Source organism: Panthera onca, chromosome B2 (assembly GCF_046562875.1).
Source record: "Panthera onca isolate mPanOnc1 chromosome B2, mPanOnc1 haplotype 2, whole genome shotgun sequence".
Taxonomy (NCBI): Eukaryota; Metazoa; Chordata; class Mammalia; order Carnivora; family Felidae; genus Panthera; species Panthera onca.
In genome coordinates this window covers 32575170-32589776 of record NC_138343.1, presented here as the reverse complement: position 1 = coordinate 32589776, position 14607 = coordinate 32575170, and the positions used below count along the sequence as shown (strand labels likewise).

At 56.5% G+C, this 14607-nt stretch overlaps 1 long non-coding RNA gene across 1 annotated transcript; it reads right to left on the bottom strand.

Moving 5' to 3' along the window:
* Positions 1-4534: 4534 nt before the first annotated feature.
* On the bottom strand, positions 4535-14380 carry LOC132666947 (uncharacterized). Its single transcript, XR_009604916.3, has 2 exons — positions 13616-14380; positions 4535-7467 (listed from the first exon to the last, which is right to left on the bottom strand). It is a non-coding gene; the product is annotated as an uncharacterized LOC132666947 (long non-coding RNA).
* Positions 14381-14607: the final 227 nt, after the last annotated feature.

Here is a 14607-nt window from a genome sequence, read left to right as displayed (position 1 = left end):
TATGGTCTCAAAGTGCTGAATTCAGTCTTAGTGTTGCTTATGTTGTTATATTATAATCTTGCAAATACTGATGCCAAGTGTGATGTATATTATAGATGAAAACTTGACTGATCAGAGTATTTGGTTAAATGGAACATTTCGTTTCCAGGCATTTTCTGGCACACAGTGGGCACTCAATATAATATGAACTAATTTAAATTGTTGCCATTAATAGAATTTTCTGTACTTAACACTTTTTTTTTTCTGAAAAAGAAAAATTTTATTTTAAATGATATTAAAAACTTTTTCAATGTTTATTTATTTTTGAGAGAGCGATAAACAGAGCACAAGTGGAGGAGGGGCAGAGACAGAGGGAGACACAGAATCCAAAGCAGGCTCCAGGCTCTGACCTGTCAGCACAGAGCCCGAAGTGGGGCTCGAACCCACGAACTGTGACATCATGACCTGAGCTGAAAGTGGATGTTTAACCAACTGATTCTCCCAGGCACCCCTAAATGTTATTTTTAAAAATTGAAACATGATTGATATGGAACATTAGTTTCAGGTGTACAACGTGTTGATTCAATATTTGTATATATTGGGAAGTAATCACCACAATAAATCTAGTTAACATCCATCACCATATATAGTTACACACTTTGTTTCTTGTGATGAGAATTTTCTAAATGTACTCCCCTGGTAACCTTCAAATATACAATACAGTGTTATTGACTATAGTCACCTTGTTGTACATTCCATATACTTTTTTTAAAAAGTAGTAGATGTAGTGATTACAATACATATACTTAACTTTTCTGACTACGCAGCAAATTTCGTTTGAACAAGATCATCTGGCCACAGCGTGGTGTTGCATGGAGATCGTAAGGGTAAGGCTTACCAGATTTGGCAGAGAAATATACAAGATGATCCTTGAAATACTTTGTGAATTTCATAGAATTCTAACTAGACGGGAACATTAAAAAATACACTTGAATTTCAAGTAAGCAGTGAAAAATTGTGCAGCGTAAGGATGTCCCACGCAATATTTGGGATATACTTATACTTTAAGAATCATTGTTTCTCTGAAACTCAAAGTTAATTGGGCATCTTGCATTTTATCTGGTAACCCTAGTTTGGATGTTACTTTGAGTGAAGGTGCCCGGAACGAGGGAGGAGTGGTGACGAGATAGGTACAAATAGGCTGAGCCATAAAGATTTAGGAGGTAAAATCTAGAGGACATGGTGATGGATGGGACATGGGGGAGAGACAGAGGGAGGGGTCTGAGAGGTGGGGCAAGATGGGTCCTGGAAGCCAGGGGGAATTGGGGTTGAAGGATGTTTAATTTTTCCTTCGGATGGGAGACACTTGAATCTGTTTAAACATAAACGGTAAGAGAGAGAGAATAAGTGAGCTTAGAGGAGCTACTGGTGGCCGGACTGTGGACGATTCTTCGGAAAAGGGGAGAAATTATACTGCACAGGCAGGTGGCGGCGAGCATGACCTTGGCCGCGAGGAAGGACCCCTTCTCCATTATGTAACCACGGGCACTGGCTTTCACCTGGGTTCCCTGAAAGCAGAGCCTGAGACTAGACTTGGTACAAGTTAAACTCCAAGTTTAACGTGGAGACGGGTTTACCTGTGAGGCAACCCCAAGAAATGCGAGGGAGGGAGTGGAAGGAGTGAGAGAAAGAAAGAGGAAAAGCTAAGGGGGTGGGACGGGATTATTGAGCTGGTCACCACGATGGGCAGTGGGAGGTCAGTCCCTCTGGGACCTCTGAAGACCCTGCAGAATATGCACCTCAGCACTGTCCCTCGGAACGACGTTTATCCGTCTGCTCCCATCTTCCATGAACGGGGTGGCCCCTGGGGTATTGACGCCCCACCCCTTGGGTCCACTGTGTCTGCAGGCTGCGTGGGTCCCGCCCCGCCCCCTCTCCTCCCCCCCCCCCGCCCCACCCCAGAGAGGGTGGATGGTCCCCAGGCGGCATGCTTTAGTGTGGAGAGCTGTCTACGCTGGAATCCCAGGAGGGCCGATGGGATATGGGGCAGGGCGCTCAAATCATTATTACAGGAATGCGGTGGGCACTCAACAGGCAGGGAGGTGGCGGGGGTGGGGGTCACAGGGGGTTCTGTGTTGAGGCGGGAAGGAGGTGGTGGATAGGTCAAGGGGCAGGGGACAGAAGGGACCTTGGAGGGATGGATCTGTTCATGGAAAGAGTGGGTGAGGCCAGAGCAGCTGGACCCGGGTAGGTGGATTTGAGGGCAGAGTGGGGCCGGGGGGGGCTTCCAGTGCAGCCCCTACGGGACCCCCAAGTTCCTCCTCGACCTCATCCATGTTCCATTCTGCTCAGGCCACACTGGTGCCCTAAGCCGTCCCTGGGACTCACCAACACTAAACCGTCCCTGGGACTCACCAACATTCCTGCCTTTGCCCTCACTGTCCCTTCTATTTGGAACTTACCCCCACCCCCTACACCAGCAGGGCTCCCTCCTCACTCCGGGAGCATCCCCTTGCCAGAGAGGCCCTCCTGATGACCCGACAGAAGACAGCACCGTCATCCCTCTCTGACCTGCTGTGGTCTGTCTTCTCAGCACGCATCACCAGTGGCCATTATCATAGGTGTCTATTCACCTACGCATTGTTTATGCTTGTGACCCCTTCTTCTGCCCCTCTCGATCCCAAAGGCTGGGGTTTGGGTCTAATTGGATCCCAGTTGCATGGCGGGTGCCTGCTCAGAGCCTAGGACGGCACCTGGCGTAGAGTAAGTGCCCGGCACATGTTGTTGAACGAATGGACCAGAAGACTGAGGCCCAGGGAGGGGAAGTGGCTTTGGCATCCCAGGGGCCAGGGAGGCTTTGTGCTGGATGCTGAGGACACCGCGACATAGGTGCACAATCAGGTCCGCCACTCAGAGAGACCCTCGGGGCTGTGGGTGCAGGGGGAGGAGGAGGGGAGGGAGCGCTCGAGTTCTCAAGGTGACAGGGCTTAGCCAGATGGAGAACAGGCAGCAGAAATGGTGTGCACAGAGACACAGAGCGTGAAACAGGCTTTTTCTGGGAATCGAGGGAAATTTGTGGGTGTGGGCAGAGGGGGGGGCTGGAGGGAGCAGGGAGGGCATGGCTTAGGATGATCTCTACATACACAGGCAGGGACGGGATCGGCAAGTGCTTTGTGCCCTGGGCCACAGGGGCTTGGAATTGATAGCTTAGGCTGCTGGGAGCCCCTGAGATGCTATAAGCAGGCAAGGAGCATGATCAGATTTGTAATTTAGAAACAACTCGGTGGTGGCTGCCCAGAGGAGGGAAAGGCCTGGAAGCCAGGAAACCAGTTAGGAACTATCACAGTCAGTCATCCGGGCCATGACAGGAATCCGAATCCAGGAGGATTCGGCAGTGGGGAGAGGTGCTTCGGAGACTCTGGCGGGGCAGAGGAGGGGAGGTGTTCGGTGTTCATGTCTGAGGGCCGCACCTGCTAGAACCAGGGGATGGATGGACGTGCGCTCGAGTCTGTGGTGGGGAGGACAGAAACCCCAGTCCAGGCGGCCTGGATGAAGAGCGGGGCTGGCTACATAATTTGTAGGGCCTGCTGGGGTACCTTGTTGGAAAAATCATTAATAATTTCAAGGCAGAGGGGCTCCTGGGTGGCTCAGTCGGTTGGGCATCCGACCTGGGCTCAGGTCATGATCTCGCGGTCCGTGAGTTCGAGCCCCGCGTCGGGCTCTGTGCGGACAGCTCGGAGCCTGGAGCCTGCTTCGGATTCTGTGTCTCTCTCTCTTTCTCTGTCCCTCTCCCACCCACACTCCTTTTCTCTCTCTCTCAAAAATAAACAGTAAAATAATAATAATAATAATTTCAAGGCAGCAACAGCAGGACATTAGGCCGGGTGTGGGGCCTGTGTGGCTGCCCAGGTCTCACACCCGTGGAGCCAGCCCGAGAAGGGGAAAGCTTTGGCTCACAGAATCTGGCAGAAGGCGCAAAGCCTAGGAAGGTCAGGGATGCTCCCTGGCCTTCAGACAGCTGGCAAGAGCTGAAATGCTCCCGGGACCCTCAGCCACTACCGACACTGCAGCTGTCGCCAAGGAGAAGGGTACGGACCTGCACAGCAGAAGTAGGGGACGGCGTGACTAGTTAGGGAAATGGCTCTTCGACGGTTTGGAGGCAAGGTTGAGGTGCACAGAGCCTCGCCTCCTGCCACCCCTCACTGAAAGGACGTCCTGTTCCACTCTCTGTTTACGCCTGGACCCCTCTGTAGCAGGCACGGGCTTGGCCCTTGGAGCCAAGCCTGGGGTCGCGGCAGGGGGCTGCTGCTGGAGATGAGGGCTGGGTCACATCTATGTGGGTCCAGGCCACAGAGATGCCAGCCCTCCCCCCACATATGCCAGAAGCCAGCACAGCACAGCATCCTCCCAGAGGCTCCTCGCAAGTCTGCACATTCACTCCAGCCCCGAGACAGGCTCCTTCGTGTCAGCTTTTCCGCCCCTGCCTTCTGCTGAAGGAGCTCACTCTTCACCATCCAAGCGTCAGAAAAGCCAGCTGAAAGGGGCTTAGCCAATGGGAGTTTTCATTATTTCTATTTATTTAACACCAATATTTCCAGGTATAGGTGCAGCCATATAACTAAGGGGTTCATCAATAGTTCACTTTTATCCTCATAACAGCCCTGTGAGATCGTCTCTCCGCCCCTTGTCCTCCTTCTTCTTAATTTTACAAATGGGGATGCCGAACTAGGTCACAGAAGTTCACAAGCTTGCTTAACAAGATGTCAAGAGGTCGAGGACATCCAGGGTAGGTACCGTGGCTCAGTACATTATCCTGGGCCTCATTTCTGCTCATTATTCCCGTCAGCTATTCTCAGCGTATCAGCCATGTTTCCCCTCATGGTCACAAGGTGGCTGCCACATCACATGCTCACACCTCGGTATCCAAAAGCAGGAAAGAGCTGCTAGCACACGGCTTCCTTTTTAACAGGGAGTAAAATCTCTCCCAGAACCCTTCCTCAGACTTCTCTGTTGGCCCAAACTGGGTCACATGCCCACCTTTAAACCAATCACGGCAAAAGGGAGCAACGGGCTTGCTGTGATCGGCTTTGGCCTTGGGGGAGGAGCGTTCCTTCCCTCGGTTCCCACACCAGAAGAGGGAGGTATATCTGTGGGCCCACCGCTGGGCTTCTCAAAGGGTCAAACCCTCTTGCTGCCCCACGTTTCTGAAACTATCAGGGCAGCTCAAACAAGAGTTTAAGAGTACAAAACGGCTTCTTCATGGGCGGGAACAACTGTGGCGTACCCAGAGAAAATGAAGCCGGAGTGGTTTGGCCGCCGCGGCAGGTTTTTCCGTTAGGAAAGAGCAGGGCAAGTGGTTGGGGAGGCAGGCGGTGGGGAGATCGCGGAGGGCTCCGCCTGAGAGCACAAGGACGCTGAGACTCTGGGGCAACAGGGAGCCAGCGAGTGACTCGGAGTAAGGGAGGGTGAGGTGTGGTGGGCTGGAGCTCACTCCGGTTGGCCTGGAGGGTGCATTAGAGAGGGACACTGGCCAGCGTGGTGGCCCCGTCCGGCTGAGGGTGGTGGCGGGTTCTCAGTCTCCCCCTCCCGCTGCTCTCCAGTGTTACTCTCACCCCTCCCCACCCAGAGAAAGTGGCGCCTCCCCTATGGGCGCTGCCTCCTCTTCCCACTCTCTCCCCTTCCCAGGCCCCTGAGGACATCTGGCAACAGCAGCTTCCTCTCCCCGTCTGCAGGACTCCCACCCACTCCTCCTTCCCTCCCCGTGTGGCTTCTGACCCCACCTTGTCCCCACAGTTTTCTCAGGAGGCCCGCCAAGGAGCTACGTCTATGAGTAAAGCCTTGAGGAGACTGAGATGATGATAAGATTCCATGTCTTGCAGGCAAGAGAGACGCTGCTGGCGGCAGGTAGCCTCCTAGCAGGATGGGAAGGTTTGCCCCCGTGCATGCGACTTCCTAGAGACATCGAACAGCATCTGACCCAGTCTGAGCTGCTGGTGGCTTTCGGTGACACTGCTGCCATCACGACGAGGTGACACCTTTGCCCCGTTCCTCTCCCCTCTTCTCACCTCTGGGCCAGCGTCTCCCCGTCGTCCTCTGCCCTCCAGACTCCAGTCTGCATCTGCCATCTGCATGGGTCCTTAAACCCATGGGCCAGCTCAGAAACATCACCTTCCTCCTCGTTCCTGCTCTTCCCTCGTTCTTCCCTGTCTTGACCGGTGGCTTGCTTCGTCTTCCACCAGCCGTGCAAACCAGGAGACAAACTAGGGTTATTTTTAATTCCCCGCCCCCCTCCCCCCACCATCTACCTCCAGAAGATCAGCGAGCCAAGAGGACTCTTCAGAACTGTCTTCCAAATCTCTTCTCAAATCCGCAGCCTGCAGCCACGGCCCTGGTTCAAGCTTTTCGCCTTCTCTCGCCTAGACGACTCCTGAAGCCTCCACGCCGGCCTATCTCAGGCCATCAGGTGCGGATGCAGTGCTTGGAGGAGCCTGCCGAAATGATGCCCAAGAACTGGCCCGCCAGGAGAGTGGTGCCTCTGTCTGACAATCCCAAGGCCAACGTTAGCGCTGTTAGTTTAAGAGCACATCCTGGGGCGCCCGGGTGGCCCAGTCGGTCGGGCGTCCGGCTTCGGCTCAGGTCACGATCTCGCAGCTCATGAGTTCGAGCCCCGTGTGGGGGTCTGCGCAGACAGCACGGAGCCTGCTTGGGATTTTCTCTCTCCACCCCTGCCCCCTCTGAAAATAAAGAAATAAACATTAAAAAAAAAAAAAAAAAAAAAAAAAAAAAGAATGCATCCCACACCCTGGAGCTGAGGGCCAGGGTCGGGAAGCCAGGAGGAGGATGCCACTGTCTCCTGCGGTGGTCCCTGCAGGAGGCTGGAGGCTGGACACTGCAGAGCTACCCCGTGTCTTTGCTCCCTTGCCAGCAGGAAACAGACAACAGGAGCAAGATCGCCCCACCCACTGGGCCTTCCAGATCACAGGCAACTGCTTCCGCCTAGCAGAACCTAACTCCTATTTTACAACTTAGCTGCAAGGGAGTCTGGAAACGTGGTGTCCAGCTTCCCAGACCCTGCAGGACGGGCAGGCGCCCAGATGGGAGTGGGAAGGGATGCTGAGGGCCAGTCTGCTGCTCTGTTTCAGTCCACCCTCCTTTCTGGCCCTCCGAGGAACATTCTAAAGTGTAGGTCAGATAGTGTTGCTTCAACTGTGCTCCCCCAACCCCCAGGGCTCCTGAGACAAAGTTCAACTCTCCAGCCTCGCTAGGGGTCTGTCCTCATGAGGTGACCTCAACTACCTATCAGCTGGCTCCACTCCTTAAGACTCAGCCCCAGGCCCCTCCCAGCCCCTCACCTCCACCCGTCCTCGGCACCTTGAACGCCCCTCGGGTGTGACACCTTCTGAATTACGATATGTGGGTCTCCTCTTCGGGTTCCCCTGGGGTCCTCATGCATAGGGAGGGTGCCGTCCGCCCTGCTATCCACAGAACCTAGTGCAGGAACAGAAATCATAGCAGGTGCTCAAAAGATATTTACCACATGCCAGGTGCCAAGGGTTTTATATTTATCAACCCATTTGATCTTCCTAACAGCCTTCTGAGGGCACGCGGCAGAGGCCGCTCCCCATCCATCATTGTCCCCTCTCCCCTCCCAGGGCACACGACTTGACCCATGTCCTGGCCTGCCTTGCCCCGAAGCGCGCCCGTGTACTGCCCTCTGGGTGATGGAAACTGAGTGGAGGTGAGGCGCGCCTCCTCCAGGATGGCCACGGTGCTGCCTCCACGCTCCTTCCCCCCTCGGGCAGACACAGAGGAGACTGAGAGGACAAAGGCAGGGCCCTTCAGCCAAGGGAAACAACAGGAGGGGAGGAGCCTGGGCCCTTGGGCTGCCCTTCCTGGCTGAAATGGGAGCGGGAAGCAAGCAGCTGTTGTGTTTGAGCCATTACCTTCTGGGCCGATTCTGGCAGTTTATCCCACTCTGAGCGGAGGCTGTGATTATTCCCACGTGAGGATCTGCATTCTGGAAGTGGGGAAACTGAGGCACGGGGCCTTGGGTGACTTGTCCGGCGTCACACACCTAGTCAGCTGAGTGCTGGGGTGAATCCAGGCAGCCTGGTCTCCGTGCTCTGCCCCCTCAGTAGGTTCTGAGGGAGGTGGGGGCAGAGGGGAGAGTAGGGCCCTGGAGGCTGGTAGCTGGGGAGCTGGGCTGGGAGGCTGGGAGAGGGCAGAAACAGAAACAGAAACAGAAGGGGGGACCCAGCTGTAGGGAGCAGGGGAAGGGGGCAGGTGCAGGGGAAACAGGTGCAGGGGGTGCGGTCAGCAGCCTCTCCCGAGATCGGACCCAGGAGCTGAGGCGGTGCTTGCGTGTGGAGCCTGGAGGGTTCAGTACAGATCTGAGTGTCACAGAGGGAACCCCTGTGTTCAGGACACCAGGGAGCCCTGGCGGTCATCCGGCCCTCCTGCTGTGGAGGAGGAACCGGGCTGGGCGGTGGAGGGGTTAAGTGGCTTGCTACAAATCCTGGCGTGGCCTTGTTTTTTGTTTTTTGTTTTTTTCTTTTAACTCCAGAGGATGACTTGGGTGGCAGACGCTCACATCTGGAGCCCGGAAAACCCAGGGCGCCCCTGCCAGCCCTGGCTCGTCCTGGCGTCACTGTGCTATTATTTTTAGCCATCGTACTCACAGAGAAATACTGCCAGCATGTGAAAGGCTGCGTTAATTAATTAACCAGGCACTTCATTGAGCGTCAGTGGCGTAATTGTTGTTCGTGGCAGATAAATACTAATTGAATATTAAGCACATATTCGTGCAGAAGGAGTCGCTTCGGGAGCAAGCCGTGCCCTTTGTCAGCCAGATGTTGGGACTCGTTCTGGAGGCTGAGTCATTAGCCCGGAGCGCCCTGGCATTCAGGCTGTGCTGTTCCGTGTCAGAGAAGGAAGGCAGGCACTTGAGGGGATGGGCTGTCAGTAAAGGGTGGGGTTGGGGGTGGGGTCTGCACAGACAGACCTGGGAAATAATAATTGTATTAAGCAGATGACAAATATGTATTGAGCTTGAACTTGGGCAATTCTTGGTGTGATTTTAGGCACTGGAAAATACCTCCCTCCCTTTGAAATCCTTCAAACATCTGGTTTATTCCTAGCCAATAGAACAGACAAGCTGGGGCCTGTAAACTTCCCATTTTACAGGTGGGAAAATTGAGGCTCTGGGAGGCAAGGTGGCTTGCTCAGGACCGCAAAGCCGCAGAATTCTGGTCTCCTGGCTTCTAGTTCTGGCCTTTTCCCTCATGGCACGTAGCTCAGGCTTGGCCCCCAGACCCCTGGTCCGCCCAGGGGAGATGACTATCTTCCCTTGGTTCTTTGGACTCCCCACGTCTCAGGACCAACCTGGCCCCCAAGAGTCGAAGCCCTCCCCAGCTTTCCAGCCCTCATTACTGGCTCAGCCCTGTCAAGGGTGTATGAAGTAGTGTAGTAAGGAATGCAGGCCCTGAAGCCAGAATTCTTGGAATCAGAGCTTAGTTCAACCTCTTACATGCTGAAAACTCTTGGGCAAATTGCTTAAGGTCTCTGTACCTCAGTTTCCAAATGGTGAAAAGCTTTCCTCCTCTTTCCCTCACCACCCACAGGGGCACAGATATGTGCCAGGTAGGCTGCTTGGTAGGAAGAACTTGCACTGCCCTCTTGGTCAGATGCTATTGCAGTGAACAACCTGCCCGACTGTACATGGCAGTCTGGCTTCCAGGATTGTTATGAGAGTAAATAAGATATCACACCTAATGCATATAAGTGATTATCCTCTAGTTTTCTGACTCCACCACCTCAAGGACGGGGCATGACTTTGCTGCCACCCACATGCTGCCGGCAGCCTCCTTTACAAGGGCTGATAAAAGGATGTTGACACAGAGTAAGGACGCGAGAGGAGACAGCTCTTGTCACAGCCCCAAGGGCAGCAGAGGTTTCTGCAGAGCCTGGTAACAGTTCCCCTTCCAAGCCCTGGCCCTGGACCCTCAGAGCCCCTGAAGGAGGAGCCCTCCCTCTATCCAGTCCCAGCCTCTGAGTCACTTGGCCTCGGGGAGAGCTAGCTCACAGCCATGTGAAAGTCTTAGTGTGGGCTCCCTCGGAGGCAGGCCCTGAGACAAGGGTTCAAATCCAATTACACTCATACTGAATTGGGACAGGATCCCAGGACAGGCCGGGAGGCTGGAAGGCAGTGCCCTGGGCAGCCAGGGCAGAGCCCTCTGGGAGAGGTGCGGGGCATGCCCACAGTCACCCTACCAGGGGCTCCCAATCCCGGCTCTCCCGGCTGTCCCAGGGCTACCACGTATGAGGGCTGCGCTGCCCTGTCATCGTGCTCAGAGAGATTCCTGGCTTGACTTGAGCCGCGGGCACTGAGTGCCTAGGAGATAATGGCAGCCTCGACGGTCAGCCCCACAGCAAAGCACCTTCTCACTGCTTAGTGTGGGTGCCCTGCAAGGCAGGAGGAGCCGGGAGGGCCTCTAAAAGCCAGAAGAATTGTAAGAGGAGACCCGGGGGCTTTCAGCCTAAGGACAGTCCTTGCCGTGTGCCACACACCATTGTATGATGTCATTCCCGCGACGCTGGTCCTGTTGAGTCCCCTCAGAGAAAGTGAGGGCTCAGAGAGGTTGAGCGCCTTTGCTGGCATCACAAAGCTAGTAAGCGCGGAGTCGAGTGGCTCCGGAGCCCCTGCTCACTGTCCCATACGAGCCACGCTGTTCAAAGCCCACCAGGCACAGATGGGTCCCCAGCCTCCGCCTGCTTGTCCCAAGCCTCCCCGTTTCCTCCCTGCCGTGCTGGCCTTCCCTTCCATACCCTCCTCAGCCAGTGGCTGGGAGTGCAGGTGGGGGACGGGCCCTGGCCTTTGCCAGCTGCCCAGTGCCTTTGTCCCCTTGCAGTGCCCTCCTAAGGCTATTCTTGTTGGTCAGGATGCCCCCTGGGACTTTCAAGGACAGATCGGGCTCTGGAGACAGACTCCCACGGGGCTCCATCAGCAGGACCACCTCCATATGAGGCAAACCCCAGTCTGAGGACAGAGGCAGGGCCTCCGGCTCTTAAAGAACCAGCACCCGCCCCCCACACGTCTGATGGGCGTAGCAGCCCCTGTCCTCTGGGAGCTCCCAGCCTGATGGTGACAGCCCTGGCTGGAGCTTTGTCTCCTCTACCTTCTCGACAGGGTAGCAGGGTCTGAAGAAGCCCACGCTGACACCGAAATACCGGACCGAAGCTTGGCATTCGGGGTGGGCGGTGCTGTGCCGGGTTGAGGGTGAGCCTTCTCCTCCCGGAGTGGATGGAGCCGGGGGCCCTGCCGGGGAGGGTGAGGTCAGTATGGCGACAGCCAGGAGCCACCTATATCTCTCACCAAAATCTTTGTCATCTCTTGCGCTTGGACCCATCGCACGGAGAGGTGGGGGTCTACATGGGGTTGCCGTGTTCTCAGCATACCCCAGGGCAGCCTCCCAGAGTCCCTGGGCCTGGTGGGACCAGCAGAGCAATTTGGGGGTGAGGTCAAGGAAGAGACCTCAGAGGGGCCCACGTCATGACCCGCACAGCCTGGGGTGTGGGTCTTCGGTGACCAAGAAGATGCTTGAGAGAGGCCGGGACTGCCTGACGCATTGGCCCCGCGGCATGCTGGGGGCCCCAGCGCTGCAGCCTCCTGTGACAGCTATACCCGCCATAACAGCAGAGCTCTCCGGGGACGCTGATGACATCAGAAGTGCCCCAGGAAGCCACCCGCCCCCCAGGGAGACAGACAGGACTATTTATACGGAGGAAATGCAGCCCTGTCACCCTCCAGCTCCAAGTTGCCTTCTGCTTCCCCTGCTTCCCCCGCTCCGCGCCCCGGCTGCTGCTGCCTATATTAGGAGCTTGGCAGATGGAAGGAGCCGGGACCCTCCCCCACGCCCCGGGCTCCCTGCACGTGCCGGGATGGCCCTGAGCCAGCAAGGGCCTGGCCCACCCTTCCTGGGCTGCCTGCACCTGTCTCGGACCCTGGTGGATAAGGACCCCATGTCAGGCTGATTCTGGGAGGGGGACAAACCAGAGGGAGGGTGCAGAGAGGTGGAGAAGGGCTAGAAGATGAGGAGCAAAGACGGGGTGCAAGGAACAAAGTGTAGAGACGTGGGGATGGGGGGAGCAAGGAGCAGGGAGCAGAAGTAAGATCTGAGAGGGAGGTGTAGAGCAGAAGAGAAGTCCGAGGTCTCAGGAGCCCCCAAGCTGTGCGGCGACTACGTGCAAATCAGGAAGAGGCACCCTCTGTGGGAGGACTGACTTAGAAAAAGGTGTAAGTCAAGTGAGTCTGTGTGTGAAAAGAAAGATACCCTTCTTCCCAGAGGATCTGACCCCGAGTCAGGTCGCCTACTGCAGTCCCCCCTCACGACCTGGCAGCCTGCTCCAGAGCCCCTAGCAAGAGGAGGGGATGAGGGAGTCAAGGCTGCCTTGGGGCCTGAGCTCAGAGCTGGGGGCTGCTCGAGGTGGACTCCAATACTCTCCCTGGCAGCCAGGTTCTGACCATCCAAGAGGCGGTCCGGTTAACCGCGTTGGCAAGTAGCCAAACAATTCTTACCGTCTCCCAACTGAGGGCTCCAGGCTCACCAGGGAGCCCGGGGCTCACTGGGGACCACACAGAGCGTTGCCCCAGCCAGGCAGAGAGCCAGCAGGTGGCCCAGGGCAAGCTCCGGCCTGGTCTGCTCTGGGGGCAACCTCCGGCCCCCACTTCTGGCATCAGTAGCTGTTTCCCTCTCCCGGAAGCCCTAGAGGGGGGATGGCAAGCATCTGGCTGAACATCCCAGGCCCACCTGGGGCCCATCCTCTGTCCCCCTTGGCTTCCTGTGCCCAGCAAGTGGGGCCTCTCACCACCCCGGGTGACTGAGGGTCCTTGCAGCTTTGATTCCTGATTGGGTTCTGTGGCTTTGGCACCGGGAGGTGTGAGACTGAAGTGTAATTTGCATTTTAATAAAGAAAGTTGTATTTCAGTCATTTGCATTTAAATAAGGTGCTGTTTCCTCCCTCCCTCCCCTGCTGCTGGCAGCACCTTTGGGAGAAGGCTTCCCAGGCCTCCCTTCCCTGCAACAGCGTCCTCGGCCAGCTTCAGTGGGGGATCATGGGAAAGCAGGGATCCTCCCCAGCATCACTGGAGTGTTCTCTCTGCCCAGCTCTCCTGGACAGGCACACACGCATGCATACACGCGTGTGCGCACAGCACAGGCCCCCTCGACCCACGCCACCACGTGGGCATGCACACATGCACGATCGTTCGCAGTCAATACGTGCTCGTGCACACACCACGTGTACAGGCAAACACGCTAGGGGGCCCCTGCGTGACACCATAAACTTGGCACACACAGGCACTCACATGCAGGAGCATGCACACACGCACCAAGCCACCAAGAGTGACAAGATGCCCTCGGGCCTCGTGCCCGCCCGGCTACGCAACCCCAGGGAAAACCCGCCCTCGGAAGCTGACACCCACCCGTCCACCAACACCTTCTGATTATCCGCGTGTGGACTCAGGTGGGGGACGGTGTGAGTCAGGAGGGGCTGAGATGCCTGAAGAGCAGGCCTGGCGAGGGGCGGGGCTCATGGCCTAGCATCTCCCCCGTGTCCCTAGACCAACCGCCCTCCTCACCCCAGCTTCGTGGAGAGCAGCTTGGGCTCCTGGGGTGCAGATGTGCGCGTGCTGGCAGTTTCCTTCCTCCTTGGCCAAGCCCTTTGGCTTACCAGCTCGGTCCCAGCAGCTGCCAGCTTGCTCTTCCTGGCTAGAGCCGTCTGTCTCCTGAATCGGCTCCCCGGAGTCCACCTCCCCTCCAGCGTCCCAGACTCTCCAAACTCCGAGTTTCTCTTCCCTCTTCACGCCCTCCTCTTTGTCCCCGCCTCCCCTTCTCTCCCAGCAGTGCCGCCTGCGGGAGGGAGCACAGACTTTCACATCACGAAGACCAGGCTTCACTCCTGGCGCTGGCTCACTTCCGCATCTCTGCACGGGACAGCCGCGCCTGTTCCTAGATGTGTGAGGCTTGACAAGTCCCAGAGTCAAACGCTTGGCTGGCTCAGTGGTCGGGGCTCAATAAATGCAGATTATCTGGCATCACGGCAGAGCCCTGAATGCACACAGCCCTCCTCTGTGGGCCTAGAGATTGGGTCCCAGTATAACCTCGGAACCAACGCCCATCACGGTCCAGCACAAAGGACCGTAGCGGGAAGCGTAGAGCCCGGCGCATGTGTGGGAGACCCCCTGGATGCTATGTCACCTCACCTCTCGGAACCTCTAATCCCGCATCTGTGAAATGGGCGCTACCGTGTCCACCCCACCTCCCTCGAAGGATAGTGAAAGCAGTGGATAAGCAACAGTGCGCTCTCGTGCTGGGGAAGCTCTAAGGCAGAAGGGGAAGGTGTGCGGGGGCCACTTGGGGCCCTGGAGGGACAGGCGCTCACTGGAGATCCCAGCCCAGAACAATGGATGTTTCTCTCCCCAGCAGCCAGGACACCCAGGCCGAGCCTGGGCAGGCCATAGGTCCTCCCGGGGCCCCATCCCCGTCACCGTGTACCTGCTCCACTCAGGAGTGCCCCGACACCATCTCTGTCCTCACCGCCACCCCCAGGAAGCTGGTGATACTGTCCTAA